This window comes from Protopterus annectens, chromosome 1.part2, assembly GCF_019279795.1.
Source record: "Protopterus annectens isolate FY-2018-M chromosome 1.part2, PAN1.0, whole genome shotgun sequence".
Lineage (NCBI taxonomy): Eukaryota > Metazoa > Chordata > Ceratodontiformes > Protopteridae > Protopterus > Protopterus annectens.
Window position 1 is genome coordinate 121,595,187 of NC_056727.1, and position 25,246 is coordinate 121,620,432.

The window sequence follows — 25,246 nt, forward strand, 5'->3', positions numbered from 1 at the left end:
ATGCTTAACTTTTAATCTAAACATACCTTTAGAACACAGGTGGTGCACTTCTATTTATTACATGACATCCAAATACCACTGTTTTGTCTTTTACTGGCAATAATAATCCTTTCCCATACAGCATTTCACTTCCATACCCATCAAGTTTCCTGTAGGTTTCCTTAATAACACATTTGGAAATATTATGAAAATAAGTAATCAAAGTAATATTACTTTGTGACCCAGCTCCAGGTTTTATTTAATTATTTTTTCATCTTGTCCATCCAGCAGAAAGTTTTGTCAGAAATCAAATCTAACTAAGAGGCCCAGCATCTATTGTGTAGTTCGGCAGCAGTAAGACAGTCCTTTATCATCAAGGGAAAACACAGACGCAGATAAAAGTGTCAACAACCTATTTAGCACCCATCTTACTCAGTTCAGCTGCTTTTTAATGATCCAGTATCTTACATAAGTTAGTAGGATTACTTTGTGCAAATGATTTTGAAAAATAATTTATATGGCCTTGCTATAGGAGCTAGGCCTGTGTCTTCTTAGTCATGTCTCCATCTAAGCGGCTTCAACAGGAACACGAGTTTACTGTGTAGTTTCTTAACAATGCATTCCATGGGAAGACCTGTACATAAATATTGCTGTCAGTCTTTCTGTGGTTTTAGTCCACCAGTCTCTTGCCTTGTCTTGGTCTTTACCTATTTCCTTTTTGGCAGCCACAAGCTGCTGGTCCCTACATTGCAAATTGTCAAACGGTCACATCTAATGAATCTTGGTAATACCACAAGGACAACTGCCTTCAGATTCCTTACATGTGGTTGCAGTCGCACAACAGAAAATTGGTCGGGGAGAAAATAATTGTCAGTAACACTTAGGGAATGAAGGCATCTATCCTCAGACCACATATAGTTGTACACATGACAGACATGAGGATAGAAGACATAAAGAAATAATAAGAAGTTTAAAGGTACAGGATATGAAATGGGATGAAGTAACAGCCAGACAGATTAAAACAAAGTTAAGATAAGCCTCAAATTGGAAAACCCCAGGCTCAGATGCAGTACCTAACTTCTGGTTAAAAGTATTAACATCTTTGCATGAAGATTTAGCCATGAGTTAGAACTATTTATATGTGCACCCCGAACAGACACCAACCTGGCTAACAACAGGAAAAACAATGCTCCTACTTAAGAGTGAACCTGCAAGCTACCCTAAAAATTATAGACCAATAACTTGCCTGCCGACGATATATAAACTATACACTCGAACTGATGCTGACAGAGTCTATAGTCATTTAGAAGAAAACTGAATTATGGCAATAGAATAAAAGGGCAATAAAAGAAAGTCAAATGGAACAAAGGATCATTTGCTGTTAAAATCATAGTGGAGAACTGTAAAAAGGGGAGGAATTTAAGTATGGCATGGATTGACTACAAAAAAGGATTTGATAGTATCCCACATTCATGGATGTAAGAGTGCTTAAAAATGTATAAGATACACCCTACACTGATTAACTACATTACAGTGACCATGAAACAGTGGCAGACCACTTTGCAATTAAGCCATGATAAAGGACAAATTGTTATGCCAGGGATAAAATTTCAAAGGGGGATATTCTGGGGTGACTTTCTGTCACCACTGTTATTCTGCCTTGCTCATAACCCATTAAGCTTTGTACTTAACAGCTTAGGCCGTGGCTATAATTTGACTCCTAGAAAACAACATCATGTAAAGACCTCTCATCTTCTCTTTGTCAATGATTTGAAACTGTAAAGCTCATCAGATGAGGAACTGAAAGTACAGCTGCAAGTTGTCAAAACTTTTTCAGATGATATAAGAATGTCATTTGGTCTTTATAAATGTGCAAAAGCAACCTTTAAAGCAGGAAAACTGCAGCACCAAGAAAACATCAGTTTGGGACAACATTGTGATATAAATGAGTTTGAGTAAGAGGGAGTGTATAAATATTTGGGAATTGATGAAGGATAAACAATAAAACATGAACAAATGTGAATTAAAATTAGTAAGGAGTACTTTAGAATACAAATTAATCCTGAAAACAGCATGGACATCTAGGAACAGCATCCAAACTATAAACCAGTTTGCTCTTCCTGTCCTAACTTACAGTTTTGGAGTGATTAACTGACTCAAAATGTGTTGGATAGATTAGATAGGAAAACAAGAAGGATGCTTCATGCTCACCAAATGTTGTTTGTCTTTTCAGCTTTTCCTGGTTAGGGGTCGCCACAGCTGGACTCCAGTCCGCTAATGATTGACAGTCGATTTTTATGGTGCCAAGTTGCCAGCCCGATTCCCAACCTTCAGCGAAGGCACGCCCATTCACGCATGTCTTTCTGAGGCCACTCGAACACAGGGAGGACATGCAGACTCCACACAGAAGGCACTCCAGCCCAGAATCGAACAGGAGAATTCATGCTCACCAAATAATTTATAAAAATCAGTCCATGCCAAGATTATATATTCCCTGTTCCAAAGGAGGGATGGATCTCCTTAAAATTTATTACATGTACAGATCTGCCATCATGGGACTCCATACATATCTGCTGACCTCACAAGACCCAAATGTAATTAAAGTTTTGAAACATGAGGGGAATAAATCTAAGATGACTTCCTTGCTTAGACTAGCAGAAGCATATCGGCATCAAGCAGAAATGGAAATCAAACCACAAGTGGATAAAAACCAGGCAGCAACTGAATGTGCCAAAAAAACAAAAGAAAGAATATAAAGTGAAGGACCAGATGAGAAGGCAAGAAATGTGGAAAATGCACAAATATAGTTGCAAGTATAGAAAACTTCTGGAAGAACCTAATGTTGATTAGGAATGAACACAGGAATGGTTAAGGAGAGATGAATTCAAACCAAGAGATGAAAGGTTAATATTGGCGGCACAAGATAGTGGGTGATGTACACGTTGGTTTACAAAGTCCATTGAACATGTGGGAGAAACAGACAAATGTAGGTTTTGTAAAACAGAATTGGAAACAGTTGCACACCTTGTTGCTGGCTGCAACAAACTAATGGCAGAAGGACTGTATACCGAAAGGCATAATAATGTGGCGAGACTGCTGCACTTGGGATTGTGCAAACATTATGGTATTGAAATATCTGAAAAAGACTGGAAGCATGAGCCACAAAGCATCATAGAAAATGATGAAGTCTACATCACATGGGATCATTCACTGCCAACAGTTGAAAATAAATAAAGCACGAAGACCAGCTCACAGGAATAGACTACACTTTAATATGAGCGCTTTCGTCAGAGTAAAACCATCTGACTTCTTCAGATTAACTGAACATAAAACATCACTTCCTTTTATACAAAAAACATCACTTCCTTTTATACAAAATATTAGTCACATGATCCCTAAATAATGCATTTCTTAAAAAGTTTGCATTCAAGTGAAATAAAATAAAATCCACTACATCACCACAATGCCTTCTTCAATACAATCAGGAATGTTTGTGCAACATAAAATAAATAAAATGTAATATGCAAGTTGACCATATCCTGTTCATTTATACAAACCCTATGAAATACCACTTATTTGAGAATGTCTTCAAATATGAAAATCTGCCTTTAATTTTAATAAACTAAACATATCCATGAATTTCCTAACCACTACTTCAAATTCAGTGCATTGGAACAAGTAGTGAACCAGGGCAGGGTGGGACCCTTCCGACTCTTCCTTGTTCCTTGAATACAAGGAACTAGTGTGGCAACTAAGATGTGATGCCACACATCCACCTGGACTTAATGATATGCCCTCCATTTCTAGTTAACTAAAATTAAAGGCAGATTTTCATATTTGAAGACAAGGTATGTTTTTTGTACAAAAGGAAGTGATGTTTTTTGTATAAAAGGAAGTAATGTTTTATGTTCAGTTAATCTGAAGAAGTCAGATGGTTTTACACCGATGAAAACACTCATATTAAAGTGTAGTCCATTCCTGTGAGCTGGTCTTCATGCTTTATTTATCTTTCACAAGTTTTATTCATGTTTTGTGCTTCATTGCCAGTAGTTCAAAAGATAGATGCTAGAAAACCAGATATAGTGGTCTAAGAAAAGAAGACAAAAGTAGCACTGATTATTGCAACAGCCACACTCAGTGACTACAGTGTCTTGCGTACAGAGAGAAACAAAGTCATAAAATATCAGGATCTGCAGGCAGAAATGAGACTAATATGGAAGAAAGATACCTGGGTAGTTCCAATAGTAGTAGGAGCAATGGGTCTTACAAAAAAGAGTCTATGGTCATATTTAGATATGCTACCAATACATGTAACTCCATACAAATTGCAGAAGGAGTCATTACTGGGCACATTGCGGGTGCTGGGAAGAGAGTGAAACAATACTAATTTCATGAACTTTAATCATACTTTGACTTAGGAATGGGGTCCATTCTTGTTATGGTATTAGATTCCCAAAAGATTTGGAGAAATTAAAAAAGAGAGAGACATCTTTTCCCTGAAAATAATTTACTGCATTGAGTACTGTTGTCACCCTAATATCTCCAGTTATACCAGGGTCCCTCTCACCCTTAGTCTTTTTTAACTGGTGGCTTCCTCTTGCGGGTACAAATTTGGTAAGGTTTTCCCTGGTGAATGCATTTCATGATTAGTAGTTCACAAAATGTTGCAGAGCTTTCCTTTTATTGTCTTCTAAGAAAACAAATTGGGGTCCCAAGAAGAAGAAAAAGCCTAAGAAAAATTCCTCTCACCATAAAATCCCCTCCTTACATTCCCCTCCTCTTGTTGAGAATACTCTAAGGCACCCCAGTGTCAAACTTGTTAAATATTTCTCATACTTGCACATTCAGTCTCACTATTTCAAGGATCAGAATTTCAACAGGAACCCCGGATGCCTGTTGTTAGAGTTGCCACCTATAAAACCTTCATGACTTTGAATAAAAATTTGAAAAAGATGGGAGACATGGTTGTTTATATGTGAAATGACTTAAGGCAGAGCAGGGAACCTGATTGGGGGTGATCAATGCACTGGGGGTCTATCTTTTCCACCAGTGAAATATTAACATTCCTCTGGACAAATAAAGTAGACCCCTCACCTTTTCTAACTAGGGTGAGTAATTGTTACACACTCTTCTACTCTGCAAAATACAAGTGATTCTGTGTGGGCACAAGAGACTTTAATATCATTGGTTACTGAAGAAATGGTTTGATTAATATTGAGCCAAACATGGGCTCACACATCAGTGGGGACAGATGGGCTAAATGGGCATTTTCTTAATAAAGTTAAGAATGTTATTCCTCCATATTTGTTTCAGACAATAAAAAGGCCTGTTGCAGCTCCAAGGCATGGCAGGACTCAATAATCTTCCTGTTCTTTAGACTAATAATATATGAACAGTGAACACTTTTAGGCTTATAAGTCTAACATGCATTTTAAGTAATTGTTTTGAAAGAACTGTGTTAACCGCAATGCCTTTAAAGCTGTGCCTCAGTTGTGAACTCAATTAGCATGGATGTACACATGGCCAGTCTTGTATAGCTAACCTGCTGAGTTTTTACAGCAATGTGTTTGATGCTCTACTTGGAGAATCACCAGTGGATGTTATGTTGTTGGATTTTGTGAAAGCTTTTGAACCCATCCTACACTATGCTATGCTTAAAACATGTGGAGACTTAAAACAGGTATATATATATATATATATATATATATATATATATATATATATATATATATATATAAGTGGAATATAAGGCTACTTATTGAAATGTTAGCTCTCAAAATGCCGAGTGGTAAAAAGGTGAAACAAGAGACCAAAACCCCACAGAAGAGCAAATCTTGACAATCGCTCTTCTCCTTAAAACTTCTTTTTGTAGGGGCAAGCCCCTCTGCACCCCCACATGTGGGGCAAGCCCCCCAAACTTATATATACCCACTCTGAGATTGCCATACCTTGGAGAAAAGGAAATATTCCAAGAAATAACATCTCAGACTTAGTACATGTAAGTCCGTTCTTTCAGCTATTCAGTCTTTATATTTTGGGACTCACTCTAGAGGGGTCTAGAGAGTGTAGAAATGAAAGTACAGGATGTTTTTTTTTTGAAAAGTAGGAAAGTAAAAATCAGTATGTGTCCCAAGCCTCAGTATTTGGCATTTTTTATATAACATAATCATATAAATGAGTTTGGTTGGGTACATTTGTTGATAACTCCAAACAGGGTTGATGGCAACCACCTTTGGAAAATCAGAAATTATTACAAAGTTAAGTAGGGTTAACTATATGGATGAGCAGTATTGAATAATATTACATTTAATGCCAAAAGGTGTTTGGTTATACATTTTGAGCAGAATAATAAGTACTATCTATACTCCATTAATACTGAGGTACTGCACTCATTTGAAGTTAAGGATCTTGATGACCTTGTGGATAGGTCACTAACATTTGGACCAAACATGAATGCAATAATAAAGAAGTGTCATCTGGTGATGCATAATATTTTTTGCACAATCTCATCCACACATGTGGACATTCTGTTACATTTAGAGCACTGATTGGCTCCACCATTAGAGTGTTGGTCATCATTTTGCCAGTACGGTGTGAAAAGAAATGAAAACATTAGTACAGGTCCATGGTACTTTACCAAGAGAATTAATGACATGATAAGAGTTATTTACACAGAAAGGCTTGCACTATTTTATTTATATATTGTGCAGTGCAGACATTTACGAGTTATTATTTTATTGATGAAGAGGCATAGCTAGGGTGGGGTGAAGAGCACAGTCACTGTGTATGCAAGGTGTCAGGGGTTGTGACTGGCATAACCAGCATTCAGTTTCTGAATGCTAATATTGCATTCACCGTCAGGTCTGAAATGCTTTAGCTCTCCCTGTGGTGGTCTAGTGCAATCCTGTCATTCAGAAATAAATGCTGTGTGTAATATTTAATATCTAGCAGCCACTTGTTACATTTGAAGCAAACAGTATGCTACAGAGTAAAGAGAGAGAAAAAGGACTTTTTTGCCAGAATTGGGGAAGGGCATGGGGCAACAGGGAAGCTAGGTATGGCATGGTTCTGTTCTGATGTATCAGTGTGATAAGGTGGTGGCTGGTGCCTAAGGTAAAACTTTAAGCATTACTTCTTATAACGACATAAATACTCATTTAATGGTGGAAATAAGTCCAACAGGAACTTGAAAATAGATACTTGGAAGTCAGTGTGTTCTCTTATGGAATCAACTGCCTTTATCAATGAGACAGGCTTCTACTGTAGGAAACATTACAATCTCATTTGTGAGCAGGACAAATGTATACAATTCTGCCTTCTCCAGGATGCAAACTCATTCATGATCTTTAAAGATCATAAAAATATTAACACAACACATTGTAACATTGTCCCGGGAATTAACTGACATGACATAGTTAGGATATAACATAAAAAAGCTAATTTTTGGCTAAACTATTAGGTAATACATGCTGGTTTCAATCATTTTGTCATTGCTTTAATCAGGGTGAGCTGCCTGCACTGTCTTATCTTGACAAATTATCAAGCGAAATGATGGCCTTCATTGACCCTACCAGAATCTGGTTCTTGCTGAAAGCACTTAGTTGCAGGTTCACCTAAGATATGAATACCAGACATCAAGAATGTGAAATTCACACACACTCCTAAAACTGGTCACACATGAATGATTTGTAGAACTTAATCAGTGTCCCTTGTACTACAGGTCAGCAAGCTGGAGTTATGTTGACTTTAAAAGAAATGATTCAAGAAAATATTCATAGCGAACCAAAAACAAATGACATGTAGTTCCTGAAAACCAAATGGAACTTATGAAAGGATAACTACTCTTAATGCTTGTAAAACTAGCCAACTTGTCATGCATAGAAAAGTTTTAAAGGAACGTCCTCTTGCCCAAAAAAAATAAAGGACTGGCTGAAGGAGTTCTAGATCCATATTAACTATAGATGCCAAAATAGATGACATACATTTCCTAATAATTCACATTATCACCTTTGACCTACAGTGTACTATATTCTTTATAAGTGACTGTTCTTGAGCAGCACTTTAGCTAGATCCTTTGGATTTCCATATTGTTGGACATTTTAAATATCATTCATCCTACTTCATCTTCAAATTAAGTTTTCACAAGTGCATCCTTCAGCATTTACAAGTTCCTTTTTGGTATCAAGATTCTCAAAAGAATTTAGGTTAAAAACTTGGCTGACATTCACCTTGGGGTACTCTTCAAGCCTGTAAAAATCATTAACCCCCTCCCTTCAACCCATCCTTGGCAATGAGCAAAGTTTCTTAAATCTAGAAAGATGATTCATCCTGTTTCACAAACACGACTAATACATGCAACAAGAAAATGTCAGTCTTGTCAGTTGTCATCCATGGCAGTTATGTTTTTTAACTCCATCTTAACAAGAATAACAAAAGAAAATATTCCTTGCATCACTGAAGTAAGAATTCCACAATTATGCCACAAACAGTGATGTACATTCTTCTTTGTTGCACAAGTTTCTTAGACATCATGAAGGAATTCAGCATAGTCCTGCACTATATATGAGGACTTTCTCTTACATTAATTGCCTTGAACATATTAAAATTGCTTCATGTGTACATGATCTGCATCCATCATCATTCTAAACAACTTGTCCTGGTGAAAATCACAGTGGCAGGAAGATCAGTAGGACAGACCAAACTTCCCTTTCCCTAAGAACATTCCCTAACTCATCCTGTGGGATCCATAGGTATTCATAGGCAAGATGAGATCTCTCTCTCTCTCTCTCTGGACAGCCACAGGTCTACACTGGGGACCCCTTGTGGTGGGCCATGTCTTGTTTACCTTCTATAACAGGTGACCAGAGGCATCAACACTAGTTTTCCAAACTAAATGAATCCTCTTAACCCAGAATAACAATAGTTATACTCTGAACTCCTCCTAGATTACCGATATTCTCACTCTGTCACAGTGCATACTTGAGATCAGTTACTTGAAGCCAAGAGGACACATTTATTTGCAGATAATAGTGATACAGTCTATCTGTCCCCCTAAATAGATTCATTCCACACTTCACTTGTGACTTGATATCTTGCCCATGAAAATCACAAAAAAGTTAAGACTCACTATTAATGAAGTTCTATCGCTACCTTGAATGTATCTGACATCACACCAATAATATTGACACATCTTTCGCTCTGTCCACAAACACAAGGACTGAATGTTATGTAGCTGCCATTCTAGGACCTTCTGTTGTTGTAGAACCTCTTACAAGGCATTCTGGGATAAATGATGATATGCTTTGTCTGAATCTACAAAACCATGTAGATCATACTGGCAAACTCCCACAACTTCTCCAGTAAACATGCAAGGGCAAAGAGCTGAGATAATGCTATATGGTTAGGATGGAAGCTTCATTATTCCTTCTTAATGTGAGAGTTTTCCAGCCAATCATCTAGATTTTACAAGCTGTAGACCATAATCCATCTGTAGCTAGAATGCATCCATCTAGCTACTCCCCTTTCTGAATCAGACTCAACTATTAAACAGAACTGGTTTTCCATCCTACTAATTTACATTTTCCCACCGTTCCTCTTTCTGAAAATGGACACTGGTACCCCAGTTTAGCAACCCAAAGTCACTGTCCAATCATTCACATGACAATGAAGCACATTACATATGCAATTATTGCAATATTCAGCACCTTTAGCCTGTCCCAACTGGATTTCATCCACTTTCAGAGCCTTATGACCTTGGAACTGTTTTATTTTCTTGGTGACTTTATTTACAGAAGTGGACCCAATCCACCAGTCACTTATAGCACCTTATTCTTACTTTCCACCAAATGGTGACCATTTGACAGCTCAGTGCCTCTCTTTACCCATGTATGGAATAATGGTTTCATGTTTGATAACATGATTACAAGATCATTCACTTATCTTTGTCCCAATGTGTTCAATCAGCCATGTTTTCAGACATGTTGTTCATTATGGATGGGGAATGACAAGTACAAAGGTCCAGTAACAATTCGTCACTAAGGTTCAGAATAGGCAAGCTATTCTTCCCAGTCAGACCCCGTGCAGGTAAATCTACCATTCTCCACTTAAGTGCTGAAATCTCCCACAGTGTCCAAGAAGGCAGAATAATAGCAATGTCTGCTAGGTTGATATGCACAAACAACAAAGAAAAGAATTTCCCTTTTTTGCAGCTTGCAGGTACAGTGCACCTCTCAACCTGCAGGCATAAAAAATAGTAATAATGGCCCTTGAAAAGTGGGTACATCCACCTTAAAATATTGACATCGTATTACCATCAAATATGAATCCTGAATAACACTTAACTCTTCCCACTTCCATAGGAATGGGGATACTACTCAGAAACACATTTAAAAACCGAGTGACAAAAATCATGGAAAAATACAAGCACATTATCAAAAAGGTAGTGTAAGATCTGTAGACAATAATGAACTGTATTGCAAAATTCTACCAAACAAGGTCATGTATTTCTGCCTTTGAAAAAGAGATGTGTTAGCTGTGCATTCTCTTCCTGTAAGTCATTAGTGTCACTTGTATATTGGTCATGTAATGTGGTTTACTGTGTACTAAACAGTTTCAAAAATCATGGGTGATGAGGGGATTTAAAAAATTGTGTGAAGAGGTGAATCAACCCCGAAAACAGGGACATGCCTCCAAAAATAGCCACATCACGTGTAAGGGAAAAATCAACTCTGGAAATAAGGTACATTCCTCAAAAATAGGGACAGCTGAGAGGTCTGAGTGAGTTGACCTTCTTGTCTGTCATAAATACACACTGTCATTTGAAACCTGTCATACAGATTAGTGCAGAAAATGAAATCCATGGGTTGCTAACAAGCTTCACTGTGTAGTCCTTGATGTGGTTCCCTCAGTCTCTGGCTACTGTGTGACTCTGAAGTAGTCACTTAATTAGACTGTGTTCCTGGGTCAGGCCTGAAAAGTGACACTTGTGCCTAGTAGGTTTGCCTGGTTAACAAATAAATAAATAAATTAAAAAATAAATATAACAGCACACCACCCAGATGTGAGTTTATGAATATGGCCACACCCACTAGAAGCATCCCATGACAGGCAATTCCAAAGTAAAAAAGAGAACTACTCCAGTCAAGAAATCTGATTCCTGTACAATATTGTAATATCTGTTTAAGAGACTGTCACTCTGTATAAAGGAAAGTGTATGTCATTTGATCTTCCTCTCTCTCTGTCTCTCTATTTCTCAGTTCCATCAGTGTATCACTGTCTAAAACGGAACTCATCTAACTGCCACTCTAAAGGAACCTTTACAACTTACATTTTAGTGGGTTAACTGTAAAAATAATGCAACAACAGAAACTAAAAACACTGAAGAAATTAAGTGCTTTTTTCTACTTGTAATCTGAATCAACACTGCAGCCTATTAAATCCTTTAACAAAGATATTTCAGACTCCAGCTGTAGGCTATAGACTTGGCTGTGCCTGACCAGATTAAAACCAGGTCCTCCTGAAAAAAACAAGCCACCCTGTTGGACCTCAATATAAACAGGTTATATTACAAAAGGAAGAAACTGATCTCAGTCTAAGAACAAGAGGGAACTGACTCTGCAGAGGAAGAATTCCCTCCACAGCTTGAACAAGAAAATTAGAAATCTTGTAAAGTCCTCTAAAGCTAATTACGATGGTAAAGTAACATCCCTAGCTAAGGATAATCATAAGCCATTCTTTAACTATGTCCAGAATCTAAAAAGGAATGCCCAGCTATGTGCCGAACTGGTAGCAGATGGTACTACTCCTACTTTACCGGAGGAAATTGCCATCCCGCTTGCTGGCAGATTTGGCACAAACTTCACCTTATGTCCCCACCAGCCATACCTCAAAGCATATCTGACACCAGTCCTCTGCCTAGTATCTCTAGAGATCAGGTCATACCTGCTCTGTCCAAAGTCAAAAACATGGCCTCAGTGGGACCAGATAACATCTCAGATTTTTTATTAAGCAATCTAAAACAGGACCTAGCAGACCCACTTGGCGTCCTCTTTAACCATAGCTTGAAAGCTGGCTTTGTTCCAGCAGAGTGGAGAACAGCAACAGTAATCCCCTTGAACAAAGGGGGGCCATCAACTGACCTTGAGAATTATAGACTCATAAGTCTAACCAGCCTCATCTGCAAGGCTATAGTAAGAATCATCATGGACCTTATCAACAAGGACATAGGCAACCTTCAAATTCTAGACCAAACCCAGTTTGGCTTTAAGTGTAGATCATGCTTATTAAACCTAGTAGTCTTCTTTGAGAAAGTCACCAAAGCCCTGGATGAAACTAAGCTAGTGCATGCTGCCTGTCTTGTTCTAGCCAAAGCTTTTGACACAGTCCCCCACTCGGGTATCATTGAGAGACTGCCCCATCTGAGGAGTAATCCTTATGTCACTAGATGGGTAGCTAGTTGACTTACTGACAGAACACATACTGTCAAAGTTGATGACTCCACCTCTGCCAAGAGAAGTGTCACCAGTGGCATACCGCAAGGATCTGTGCTAGGCCCTTTACTATTCGGAATCTATTTCTCAGAAGTCCAAGCTAAAGTAGACGGCCTTTGCCTTACCAAGTTTGCTGATGATTGCAAATTGGGTGCAATTAATGTGTCCCCCAATTATGTTACATATTACAGGAGGGGCTAACACAGACAAATGACTGGTGCCATGGTCTAAAAATAAACAGAAAAAGTGCATTATTATCCCATTTGGCAAAGTGGAATTCCTTGTTAATTACAATATTGACAGCACTTCCTTACGTTCAAACCCAGTGGTGCAAGATCTGAGAACAAAGGTAGATAGCAATCTGAACTTTGACCACCAAGTTTCCACAGTGGTAAGGAACGCCTTCTATGTTGCGGATCTTATAAGTAATGGCATCACATCCAGGTCTAAGGATGTAATAACTTCATTGCACTTGACCCTCATCAGACCATCAATAGAGTACAATGCTCTCTTCTGCATGTGCCTTACCAGACACCTGCAGCAGCAGCTGGAGAGACCACAGAGGTTTCTCACCAAGAAAATACAGGGCCTCAAACCATGATGTACACAGATAGACTGAAAGCCCTGTCACTGTACTTTGTATCATATAGGCTGCTGAGAGGTGACTTGTGCCTGGCCTATAGGGCAGTCTCTGACCCCACCCTGATGGATATGCTGCACATCCACAAGTCAAATGGCACAAGAGTCACTCGCTCTAGGGATCTTATCCTAGCCTGTGACATTAACAGAACATGCTGAAGAAACAGACATATCTCCCAGAGATTGTCTGTAGTCTGGAATAAACTTCCATTTCATGTGAAGCAGAGCTCCTCACTGACCCTATTCAAGAGTAACCTGGGCAAATGAATGGGAGACTGCAAATTCACCCTGGGGGCTGGTACCCATGTCCCTCATGGATGGGGGTAGTCAGTATTTATCATAGAATCTCTCTTCAAATTACATCCATTTAACCAAGGACAATTGATGCAACTCAGGATCAACATGGCTAGGCTTGTAAGGCTAGGGCACTAGTCTAGTAACCTCCTATGAACCTGTGAACCAAGGACCACTTGAAACAGGTTTGGGAATTTTAATATCTCCATTTAAAACATGTCACAATTAATGGTGCTAAAACATTTAAAAAAATCTGTTTAGCAGCATCACTGAACAGGACAAGAGTAGCTACTCATTCTCTTAATACACAAAAGTATGTGCTTACTTCTGAAAAACAAGCTCATTCTTTAGAGTACTTAGACATATCAGACCTCTCAACTGTCTTTAGTTTGGAGGAAAGTTCCTATTTTCAGGCCTGATTTACTCCTGCAGGAGGTATGTCCATATTTCCAGGCTGGATGTACTCTTTCACCCAATTTTCTGAATCTCCCACCACACATGATTAGTAAAGGGGTTTATTAGAGAGAAAACCACATGACATGGCCAGCATACTAGTGGCACCAATAATTACAATGAAAAGGTTGCAGTGATAAAAAAGACAGTAAGACACACTTGTAGAATTACAACACTGATTACTATACAGTATTAATTAAACAAACACAGACTAGCTTACAGGCTGCTGTCATTAAAGTAGTGTACATCTTTTTATAATGAAAGAGATAGTAGGTTCAAGGTAAAAAAATGAGTCGTTAGAACTTAAAAGGCAATGGAGTGGTGAAGACTTAGGAGAGAACTATATCCCAGCATTCTTTTAGTGAAGCATCTGCAGGCCCTTTGTCTTTGAAGAGACATTAGATTTCTTATTTGAATCTTGTATTTGGCATAAGGTTTAGTAGGACAGAGCTGACAACTCATTCCAGTGCTTAAGGACAACAACTCAAAAACTCTTATTACTAGCTTTAAAGCTTGTATTAGAACACTGAAGAGGAACCTTTTCTGTCACCTCTTCTTCACTGTAGTGCACTACGGCAGTGATGGACAGATCTAGACCCACTGGGAACCAAAGTCTTCCATTAATGTAATAGTTAGCATGATTCCTCCATAAACCAACTCAAGGAAGGCACGAACAGTGGTTTTATGCCAAAAATATTCAGTGACATGGTGTTTGCACCTTTGTAGTAATCCTAAATATCTGTTAGCTTTACTGACCATATATTAGTGGATTAAGAAAATAAGCCTCCTAGTCCTGTATCACTCTGAGATACCTGAGACTTTTCTTTGCCAATACAGTGAGCCACCAGATGGAGTGGCCTTCAGAAAATATGCCCTATCCTTCAGAAAAGTAACATGTCTTAAACAATGCAGCTTTGTTTTTCACAGACTTGTGTAGAAAAGCTTAGGCAATCATCCATTCATTCTCTTATAACACATACGGCATTTTGAATAGATTAAGCACTGCTATCCCAGGCCTTTAGTTTTAGGGCTCATGTGTCACTACTACCAAACATGTTAGCATTGATATGGCAAAAAGTTGTTAAGACATTGGCTGTGTTCAGGATTGATGAGCCAGAGTTTCTAGAATAAAAAAGGCCTATGGTGGCTCAGCTTTACTGTTGGGTCACACCCTTTTCAAATGTCCAAAGAAGGATATATTCATAGTAATGTCAGATTTTGTAGAAGAAACCATACCCATACCCAATACAAAGAACTAGGACTTCACTTTTTGCCAAAAAAAAGTCACTCTTTTACCATTTGTTTCTATTATTTCGTATATTAAGGTGTTTCAGATACAAAGTAAGTCTTTAATGCATCTGATAACAGAAACTTAGAAATATTTTATTGCCCTAATGTTCATATTTTGTTTTTACAAGACACAACTATCCAAATAGTGACTGTCCCGTATAAAGATTGATAGATGGTAACCCTATTGTGCTGCTCTGAAAGGACAGATGCTACTTCAAAGATAAATTAGGACTGGACAAAGATAGCAACTGATTATCCACGGCATTCTATATTTGCAGTTATCCATCTTAATTCAATGTATGCTATTCTGCAGCAGACCTTGTCCCTCACAAGCATTAGGTGCATGAGGGTTGAGTTCAGCCATTTGTAACATTTACCTTTAACCTTTTTTTATGGGATCTAAGCAGATCCAAGGTATAACTGAAGGGCTAGTGCAAATGTTGAATTCCTCCTCAGCCATAGGTAAAAAGCAGATTGGTGTCCAGCCAACAGCTGCAAATGAATTAAGGAAGCCCTTTAGTGAGAACTTGAAATGATTTCTATATGACAAAAAATGATGTGGATATCCAAGTAAGAGGAAAGTGATCCATGAGGGACTCATTTATAGGTTCATAGGTTCATAGGTTAGTACTAAGCTACCTGCCCTTTCAGGCCATTTTAAGCCTAGCCATTTATCTCATGTAAGAATCAAACCCTGCCCCTTGTGTCTGTAAGGTAAACACTTTAACCATTACTCTTGAAGTATCTGTGGACACACTGGCAAATATCTAGTCTACTGTATTGTAGTGGTATTGGGCCAATGTTTAAAGTTCTTAAGCAAAACTGGCTAGTTGTTCCACTCTAAATTAAAGTCAAGAGAAAACAGCCATGCAGTCTAGTTAGTACAGATAAACAAATTCAGTAAAAGTGCAAGCAGACACTTGGCAAATACTCTGGCAATTCTGTATGGAACATCTGTCTTATATAGTATTAGTAACTTCATTGACAGAAAGCAAGCCTCGTGCCATCAATCTCTGGTATCAGTTCCTGAACTGTGCTGTTCAGTAACAGCACTAGATTCAGTATTTCAATACTGTGATACAGGTTTACTTCCATACAAAATGGCAGCATACTAAAAACAGAATTAGCATTACTGCTTCTTCTCTAAGAGTGAACCTAGAGTTGTTTGGGTTACGGGCACTGTACTGAACATTCTTAAAGGTACAAGCATATTTACACATGCATCCACTGGAAAGGTGTATATGTAAATACTATCATTACTTCTCCCCTTCCCAAGGAGAGAGTGAAGGTCACTGTTAATGACTTATGTTCTAATTATATAATGTCTGCTATGTGTAATTAACATTCTTAAATGGACTATATAAACTTTAGAAAGGATTTTAGACTTGTACACATTTTTACTAGCACTTATCAAAGAAGTAACTTTTGGAGGTAATCACGCATATTTCATCAGGAAAAACATTTCACTGGATGAATTTTTTAATATTAAAGTAAAAAAAAAATCAGTCACTTATCTGCCGGTGAACATAGCTGCACTGTTTGTATCACTTAGGCAGACACACCTAATTGCAGTAGCTAGTCACTAACATTGGGAAATCACCTTTATTTATTTAGTGACTTCTGATTACTGAAAATTTTCACCTGGGTAGGTGTCCATTTTGAGCAGAGGCCCAGGGAGAAAAGCTCAAAAGTATTACAAAAACATTTTAAGAACAATAATTTTACAATCTTCAAAACTAATACAAAAGCATCTACAGTATAAATAATTATACCAAATTAGATATAATGTGAAAACTTTGGTTATGATTACATACAACTTATATGATGATTTACAATTTAGAGAACTATTAGCCACTTTAGAGAAATTAAAGTTAAGTTAGTATAATATAAACAGGAATAGCAATATGAAGTTTGAAAAAAACAAAGTTATAGCATTTTTAAAAAGAGGGTCAGAGGAGAGAGACTGAAGTAAGGAAGTGAGTGAAAAAGGGAGAGTAAGGAAGTGTAGGAATGAAGAGGTACTTGTTCATATTTAGGGATATATTTTATCCTGGGTTGAGCAAGAAGAGAGCCACATTTTGTCTAGGAAGTATTTCAGGGTGATTTTAAAGGACTGGAGGCAGGGTATTGACCAGATGGATACAGGTAAGGAGTGTCAGGCCTTATCAACATGGTACCGGTACAGACCAAGCCCAGCAGATTTGATAGGTTTGTGGATAGAGAGGAGTTTTTGGTCACTGGATCATGATGTTCAATTGACAACATAGTTGTGTAGAATGGTATTAAGTGCTGGACAAGCAGATGGATGCTGGATAATTTTTTAGGTGGTAAAAAGTTGTGTATATTAGTTGATGGGGTAGGTCTAACCAAGTTGGCTTTTTAGTGCTACAGAGTGGTAGGTTCCGAAAGGGATATTTGCTGCAAAGGTTTGATTTTTGAGATGCTTGAAGGTTTCTAAGGATGGTGCCACCATAAAGTAGCGAGGGTAGGAGGTACATATTAGCAATTGTAGTTTTAGTAGTGTAAAAGAGAAAGTTTTTGGCTCTGTAAAACATCCCTAGTTTTTGGTGAATTTTTTATGCAATTTTGTATATGGAGGTTAAATTTAAGATTATCATTCTCCACTATTAAACTTAATAATTTGCTATGAGAGAGGATTTTATTTTTTTTTTCATTAGAGAGGGATATGGGCAAAAAAAAGTATTTTGTGGGGTTTTTTTTTTTTTTTTTGAGGGGGGTGGATTGAGCATGAGTTGTGAGTTACAAAGCCATGTTTCAGTGGCTGTTAAAGTTTCCTGAGTAATGTTTGGAGATGTGCTAGGTTGTCAGATATGCATATGAATGTGGCGTCATCTGCCTATTATATTAGTGAAGCCTGTCATGTGGATGTGTGATAAATGTTGGTGAGAATGTTAAAGAGGAGGAGACCAAGGATAGAACCTTTCAGTTTTGGTATTACTGACTCATGTTTTTGGAGAGTGTTTTCCACTTAATTCTATTTTGATTTCAGTTGAAATGGAGTAAATACAGCTATATTTGGGGTGAAGGTGAAAGGCATCATTAAATAGGTTTGTTGTGATGTGTGGAGTGTTTATGGAGGAAGTATGGATACATGGTTGGGGCAGAATTGGAGAGATGTTGAGACCTTTTCTTGAGTCATGGTAGGATGAGAGATGGCTTAGTAGGAGAAGAAAAATAGAGGATACGCTGAGGAGTAGCATGATTAAGTGAAATGATCTATATTTTATTGATGGCAAGTAGTGGGGAAGTAGGATTGAAGAAGGAAGCAAGAAGTTGCAGGGCTGTATGATATTTAGTGGTGGTGGATTCTGAAAGCTGGTAGAACGTAGGACGGAAGTATTTTTTATTAAGGAACAAATGTTGTCCTGGTATCTTCTCTTATATTTATGAAATGTAAGAAATAGAGAGATTTGAAAGTACAGCGTGTGAGGATGTAGTTAAGATAGGAAGTAGTGAGGGTTTATTTGAAGAAAGTAAAAGTTTAAATGTAGAATAATGGATAGGTTCTATTGGGGAGGAGTTTGAGTATGAATGGATACAGTGCAAAGCAGTATGAGAGGGAGAAAGATTGTTGGGATGATACTAAATGTTAGATGGCAGTTGTGAGAATATGAAAATAGTCACAGGAATGTTTGTATGATAGTAGTAAAACTGTTTGGGGAGAGTTAGGGAATGGGTGTCACAAGTGAAATGCTTGTGTGAGAAGTATAATGGTAGACTAAAGGGGGTGGGTAGGAATTGGGGGTAGGGTAGGGGAGAGGAAGTAAAGCCAAGCTTAGCAAGGCTGAGCATATTGAGCTTCCCACCCTCAGGTCAATTATTACAGAGAACAATCAGTTTATCACTGATACAGGGCAATTAACAAGGAGGCACAGAGTAGAGCAGATTTTCTTTCATTTACTGAAAGCAGAAGCTAGGGAGACTAAGTAACTGGCATATACAGTGTAATTTACTGGTCTAGAGAAAGGGCAGTAGCTTACTTACTAAGTGGTCCTTAGAATACAAGGGCTACTGCTTTGTGGGGAATGTTGCAGCCATCTTCCAGCATAGGGCTGGCATGTATTTGACTAGTTACAGTTAATACACAGCAAGGTCTTCATGTTTATCTTGCTTACATTCCATACTGACAATATCCTCAATGAAAATATTCAAGAGTTGGGCCTTGTGGCAGAGCTCCTACAATATCTGAGACAGGGGTGAATGAAGTGACCACAGGCTCTGAAAGGAAAGAAAAGAGAAAAACTCTGCTAAACTGTAATATTATATGGAGGCAATAAAGTTAATACTTATTCCTAAAAATAGAGGAAGGAGCACGGTGAGTCAGAGCAAGTGAATATGGGGTATTATAAGGCTAAAAAGATGGTAAGAAAGTTTATGAATATAAGATCAAAATAGGTTTAGCAGGAGATATACTGAGTGAAACCACGTTAATACGGTGTGTGGAGCAAATTATCAGAACATAGCACTACACTGATAAACAGAATATCATGACATTAAGAAGGAAGACAATTAGACATAATCATTAGCACTTCTATAGTTCAAGAGTTTTCTCTAGTGCCACTATTTGGACCAACCAAGGTAGCTTTTGACATAGTTACATCAGATTTTAAGACACTTTGGGTAGCCTCATGAATTGCCTAAAATTCAGAATGTCCACTTTTATCTCAGATAGATGGCTGTGGCACTATATTGAATGGAATCTGTACACTTTGGTTAACTAAGGACCTCTTCATCTTTGGTTTGAACACCTGAATATGTCCGTCTAGTATGTAGCTGTTAAGTTGAGACTTCCTAGGAATGGCCTGGATATGTCTCCATTTATACCTCATAATGTCACCATCATCTATTTGCAACATGTAGGATCATGAATCATGTGCTTTTTGTACAGCAACAGCAGTTGTTTACCATTTTCTCTCCCTCCCAGCTTTTAGCAAGTTAGTTGTATTGGAGAAAGACAGGTAACATTTTGGTAAAGATCACCTGTCATAGAAGTATGTGTAAGGATGTGTAAGGATCTTTTTCTTTCTGGTAATTTTTCGTGATATATTTGAAAGGATTAGTCTTTAGTCTCTGGATGATTTCCAACATATGTATAATAACCCTGAGCTATCTACCAGGCATCAACTGTGTAGGGCTTACCCCTTGTAGCACTATGTAGTAGAGTGAGGCACGAGCGTTTTGTGATGATCAGGCTGGTGTACAATCTTTCTGGCTGCTTGATCTGCTCTTCCATCAGGTCCATTATACTGTGTGTAGTGACATGGTATGTATGAAGTCATAGCACTCAACAAATTGTTGTAACTGTGTGGATATAAACTGTGCACCATTGTCTGCAATTAATTCAGTTTGTGTGTCATAACTGTTAAACTATTAAACATTGTCTTGAGCTTGGAAATAATGTTTCCTGTTAAACATTGTCTTGAACTTGGCTAGGAACTGTTACTATGTGTAGAATTTCTATATCTGCAGAGTAATAGTCCTCTACTATGAGAGTGCTCTTTATTTTAAACTCACATACATCTACAGCAATTCACTGTGATGATCACGGAGATAAATGAATTGGCAGCAATGGTTATCTACTCTACAATGGTTTATGTATTATGTATAATTGGCAAATTGCCACAAGCTTGGCAATGTCCACATTGATATTGCCACAAGCTTGGCAATGTCCATATTGATAATGGGCTACCATACAAGCATTTATGGCTTTTTCTGTGATGCTTAGACAGGTTTTGATATCATTCATGTATTTGTTTAAAGACATCATCACATTATGAAGCAGGTAAAACAATTCTGTATTGGCATGGTAGAAAACCATTGTGCTCAGACAACTGTGACCTGACAATACAATATGTTTACATTGGGTTTATATCATATTATCACAACCTCAATCCATCAGACACCTCTTCATCGACCTGTTTTCATTGAAACCTGAATTAGTCAAATGATTGTTCTATCGAACTTTTTCCCACAGTAAGTAGCCAGTGGGTCAACCAAATGACCGCATCAAAAACAGAAAAATGTAAAACTCACCCTGGTGGGGAGCTATGCTCCCCATACCTCCCAACTAAATACACCAACTCTGAGATTGCACTACAGTGGGACAAAAAGGGCACATTTATGATGATGACCTACTGTGGGAAAAAGTTCATTGGAACGATTGTTTGACAAATTCAGGTTTGAATGAAAATGGGTCGATAAAGAGATATTCGATGGATTGAAGTTTCAATAACATGATATATGACCCATTTACATCAGATGCTTTGTCTGTATCCAGTAGTTAGGCTATCCATTCCTTACATATTTAATGACCATCTGAAGTTCATTGTCAGGATTAGTGCCTTGTTTTAATCTGTCATGCCTTTTAGCAGTTGCTGATTGATTTATCATGATACTCTGCACGTACAAAGCAATGTCATCTTGGGTATCAGATAGTGTTTGCTCACGTATTTAGTTCCTTATTGACATGTCATTTGCTTTCCAGGTATGTGGATCACTTTGACATTGAAATGTTTCAGTCTGATAAGCAACTTCTGGCATCTTGGCAGTGTTTTGTCCAAATAATTAGGAATGAATTGATAGAAACGGAATCTTGTGAGCAGTCTGGAGTGGGAAGCTCTCTAGCTCTAATTGGTATCTTGATAACTCTTCACATTCCCACACACTTGCAGGGCAACTTTAATTCCACACAAAAATGGCAGCATAGTAAAAATTCAAGAGTGAGCTGAGAGCTGTATGCATTAAAGGGGTACGTTTCCGTTAACCCCCTACCACGCGTTTTGGGACCTATACTGACGTGTCTCACCCTGTTTCTTTCCCAGCAGCCTCAGATCAGCACCACGCTTTGTCTTTCTCAAATCTTGGGCTCTAACTTCTCTTTGACTGTCCTCCCCTTTGTACTACATGTCCGTGGCCAGTTTTGGCCTTATTCCTATCTGCACGGCTTTGGATCGGCACCATGCTTCATTTTTCACAGACCTTGCAGTCTGACTTGTTTCCCACTGTCCTCCACTTCCTACTACATCTCTGTGGGTGATTTCTTGCTCTCGATTTAGGACTGCACTTTGGTATAATAAAACATTTATGTTTTCAGGTTCAGTCTGTACTGGTGATTAAAGTCACTGTATACTCTACACCACAAGAAAAATTGTCTCTGCATGATGCAAAAAAGACTGCAAGGGTTTTGGGGTAATTTATCATTGCAGTTTTGGTATTATTTAAAAAGAAGACCTTATGGAGTACACAGAATCTCTTAAAACAACTTTTTATTTTGGAGAGCGGAGACACGACTGGTCAACCATTAATTCATAATGACAAACAAATGTTATGCAACGACCCCCCATTAATATTCCAAAACGTGCACGCTGATTGGTCAACATGCATGTTGTAAATCAGACTTATACTAATGGAAAAAGGTCCGGTCGCCCGGACTTTTTCCATTAGTATGTCTTTTTTTACAGTAATGGAGAATGCAAAATCTCCATTGCTTTTTAAACACTGTTTTGCTATGTTAAAGGGGTTTAACATAGCGAGACAGCTTTTAAAAAAGTAACGGAGATCTTCCTTTCTCCGTTGCTTTTTTTAAAGCTGTCTCGCTATGTTAAACTGCTTTAACATAGAGAGACACTTTGTAAAAAGTAACAGAGATCTTGCTTTCTCCGTGGCTTCCACCCTCAGCTCTGATGTACTGCATAAGCATACGCATGCGCAGTACATCAGAACTGCCACAGAATGCCAGATAGCTGCGTAAGGGCAGCAAGGATGCATTATACAATGCCATTATTTAAGAAAAGTAAGTATTTTTTTTCTTAAATAATGTCATTGTATAATAGCAATAACCCACTTCTGGGTGTGGGTAATGCTGGGTTTACCCACAGTCGTCTTTGTTTGGCCACTCGGCTTCGCCCTCGTGACCAAACCACACCAACCATGGGTAAATCCAGCATTACCCACACCCAGGCGTGGGTTATTGCTATAATATTTCACGGGATGGAAAAATAACACAGTAAATCGTCATATGTCTAACAGACACCTACACTAATGGGTACTCAGATAACTAATGAGACTACTGGCAGTTTAAGAAAGAATACTTTACCTCACATAATGTCATACGTATGCTTGTAACTTCTTCAGATCGTTCTCTGTTTCTGTGTTAACGGATGGTGCATTCCTTGTTCCCATTTTCATTAAAATCCCAGATATTTCCACAGATCCTAAATTACTTTCGCATAATAAGTTTGTTTGGAACACCTTCCAATTGTCCCTATGATAACGCGGCCCATGGTACTATCTAAACACAGCAGCGCAAAGTGGTAGGGGTTTAATGGAAAAGTACCATTACAGGTACTAAGCATTCCTAAAGCTGCAAATATATGCATATGAGTACTATATAAATTATCAAGTACACAAATCGTTGAATACTGTTTTTTGGTGTCAGACTTGGATGAATGCATACTTTTTTCAGAGCATGAAGAGACAAATGGTGCAACATCAAATATTGCTTTCTGTCTGGTTGTGGTTGAGGGGGGTGAGGAATCCAGAAAATGGTAAGTGGAATTAGGTAGTAATGCTGAAACTTTCATTTATATGATAGGTAAGTAATAGGCTAGCCAACTTTGCGGTCCATTTTAAGCTTAGCCATTTTCCCCTTCAAATGTAAGAATCAAACCATGTGCCTTGTGTCTGTAAAGTAAACACCTTAACCACAATACCAACCCTCAACCCTAATATCAAAAGTTTCAGCACTGGAGCTGAGTGTGTATGTGTGCAAATGTTTGCAGGTTAGAGTTGGACGAAGGGCTAGAGAAGGAGATAGATATGTTGGTATACTTAGGAACTGGTATATGTGAAGTGTGTGTGTGTGTGTGTGTGTGTGTGTGTGTGTGTGTGTGTGTGTGTGTGTGTGTGTGTGTGTGTGTGTGTGTGTGTGTGTGTGTGTCTTGTTTATTCATACTGTTAGGGAAAGGTTGTTTATTTAATAACCTAATGTGTAAGCCTGGGATAAGGAGCAGGGGTAATGATATGTTTAGGATTAGCACACATGAGTAAGGTAGTGCAGGTGGTGGTGGTGGGGGACAAAGAGGTCTATATTACTTCATTGAATGGCTATTTAGTGAGTAGCCATTCGTCGGACACCTGTTTAGCGAAGCCGCTCTTCATTGAATGGCAAATTTTAATTAGGGTAAATAAGCGGTTGGCCAACTGAGCGACCACAAAACAAAATGTAAAACCTGCCAAGGTGGGGGGCTACACCCCCCAACTAAATATACCAACTCCGAGATTGCACTATAGTGGGGAAAAGTGCAAATTCCAGATGGTGACCAACCGCTGGTTTGCATAGTTATAATTTGCCATTCAGTGAAGATCGGCTTCGCTAAATATGTGTTTGACGGATGGTTGTTTGCTGAATAGCCATTCGATGAAATAAAATAGATACGGGGCAAAGCAATTCATATTTGCTAGAGTTGAGGCAAGCATAACAGGATAACAGATAAAACAGAAGCTAGACATGAAACTATGTTTTAATTATTGTTTCTTAAACCAAATTTAGTTATGTATGCAGTGGTTCGGGCATGTTTTAAATTTATTAGGATAGTTCAGCACTTCTTTCTACATTTGTCCATTGGTGTTCCCTGTTAGGGTCTATATTACATTTTCGAAAGCCGACAATGTCGAATCTGACATTGTCGACACGAGAATAGTGAAACTGCAGAACATTGAACAAGTAAACAGAAATCTCTGTAAGGGGAGATTTCCATTTACTTCAATGTAGTGCAGTCTTGGAGTTGGTATATTTAAGTAGCGGGAGGTGTGGGGGGTGCAGGGGGGCTTGACCCCCTGTCTACACTGTTTAGTTTTTTTTTTGTTGTTTTTATTTTATTTTCTGAACATTCGATATTTTAACAGTTCAATCACTAAAGGTCGACCTTTAGCAATTCGAACTGTTAAATATTCAATTTTCTAATATAGACCCCCCTGTTAGAAGTACAAGATCCTTAATTCTGTGTTCTGCAAGTAAAAATAAATAAATTAATTAATTAAGTAATTAAATGAATAAATGAACTGACATCTCAAAACAAAAA